Below are 2,408 nucleotides of genomic sequence, written 5' to 3' on the forward strand. Positions count from 1 at the left end.
CTCCTTAAAGGTCCCAGAAGTCATGTAGCTGTGCTGACAGCTTGACTTTAACCCTCAACTTCAGCAAATTTGAATGGCAAACCATGAAGCCTGTGACAATTATTTTTTGTTTTGCAGGAGGGATAGCAAACATACCCACTGGCCTCTGACCTTCTCTTCCTGACTGTGTCCCCCTCTTAGGCCCTCATGGCTCAGATTCCCCTTGTACACTAATGACAAGGAGATTTCGTCTTCAGGCTTGTCCTCCCATGGGAAAAGCCCCGGGGACTGAGCTGGCCCCTCCTCCTTGCCCTTTCCTAACTTCTAGTCCTTTCTACTTCTGTTAGCCTTCCCTGATGACCCTTTTATAGGTTTGGTCAGGGTCCTGGGTGTGTGGTTTTGGGTGTATGATTCCAGTTTCCTGGACCATAAAATGGTTTTAACTAAATCAGTTTCGTAAAACTTCTTTTAGACAGAGTGGGCACACATCTGTAAAATGTTTAGGATTTCATATGCATGCAACAGAAATGTAGCAAATATACTTGATTTTTTATATTGCAACATAAACACAATACATGAACCAACCTGACTCTATGAACTATCGTCGGTTCCAAGGAGCCTCCTCTTTGCTTTACCGCTGCCTTGTACAATGATGTGACACATTTACCTAAGGGAACATTGGTTACACCTGATGGGTGGGTCACTACTGACCACTATGCTTGGAGCAATGGGATTCTTGTATTTTTCATTGAAGAAAGAAAAGGAGATCAGGCCATAGGGTAAACATGCTCAAATAATTATGTATTTGTACAAAAATGCTTATAAGTAACCCAGTGTAATAAGAAAATAAAGTCCTTTATCAAATATTGTTTTTCCCTCTTGGGCGTCATCTACAGTAACTGGATTGTTGGGTGGTCAGCACAGTGTGGTCAGTTTGGAGGATTTCCTCAAGTGAGATTCGCAGAAACACAGTTTTTGTTGAGGTTGTGAGATCTGTCTTTCCTCCAAAGACAGTCCTCTTGGTAGCGGCGATTTTAACTGTCTTAGAAGCAGGACAGGGAGGTCTTGGAGGTGGGAGGTACTCCATGACAGGATCACCCGTTTCCTTTCGCATCTATTTAGAGGATCCACTAACAGCCTCAGGTCAAGTGGCTAGCTACAATACAACCCTTGATTTGTAAAATGGAAGCAGAATTCTACCCTGACAGGAAGCTAAAAACCAGTAAGGGGCTTTGTCTTGACAACTGGTGACTGGCCCCTTTGGGTAAAACTCAGCACTCACAAGAAACAGATGACCTAATAAATAGATCTAGCCTCATAGACAACACCTTAGTACTGGCCCTGGTGTCAGGTAGAGACAGATGTGTGCTGAGAGACTAATCTCATTTCCAGTCCTGGGGAATCCCAGGGTATAACTCTTCTCTCTTTGAGGTTGCATAAAACTGTGAGGCCTCCCACCCCCAGGGGCAGCATAGCTTAGCATTATTTTATGAGGTCAGAGGATTGTATCCATCCATCATCCCCAGTCACAGGCAGCACAGCTGTTGCTGGACCAATACTTTTAAGTGAGACTCCAGATCTGCTTCAGGGCCAGGCATATGCCCACACTTCAGGGAAAAGATTTGTGTTTCAGATGGCATCCCTACTACATCATTGGTGCGGGCCTTGTCAGTCCCTGAGCATGTTCGAGCCCTTGTTTCTGTAAGACTCAGACACGATCCAGCTTAACATTGGTCTAGGGTAGTCAAGGGACTGCCACTATCAATACATCTTACAGTATAACATTGTATGAGACCTCTTCTACCATGTGGAGGACAGTTCCGTAAGGACAGGAGATTGTGGAATCTGAAGCTAGGCTGGGGTATGGCTCACAGATCAGAACCCCAACTTCTTTTCCAGAGGACCGGGGTTCAGTTCTCAGCACCTACATGGCAGCTCTCAATCATCAGTACCTCCAGTTCCAGGGGGATCCAATGCCATCTTCTGGCCTCCCTGGGCACTGAATGAGTGTGGTGCATAGATACACATGCAGGTGAAACACCCACACACAAAATAAATATTTTCTTTTAAAAAGCAAAAACTAGGCAGGTCTTAATAGTTCCATCTCCACACCTGCCTTCTACCAGACAGACTAAAAGGTGACAAGCACTGGCAGGATATGAAGAACATAGAGTTTTTGCACACTTGATGGATGTGTGAATTAGCTGGCCATGGAAAATAAAATGACTGCCCTTAAAAAAGCAAACACAAAAGCAAAATCTGAAGCTACCATTTGATCTAGCAATCCCACTCCTAGGTAGCTAGCCAGAGAAATGATGACATGCTATAAGACCGCGTTGGATCAAGGAGTGTTGCTGGACAAGATTCAGCATTGAGATGGCGAAATTGGGCATGGTGAAGGAACAGATCAGTGTTGTGGAGGCAAAATG

This window comes from Microtus oregoni, unplaced genomic scaffold (genome assembly GCF_018167655.1).
Source record: "Microtus oregoni isolate MIOR12 unplaced genomic scaffold, Mior012 000013F_ref0000133, whole genome shotgun sequence".
NCBI lineage: Eukaryota > Metazoa > Chordata > Mammalia > Rodentia > Cricetidae > Microtus > Microtus oregoni.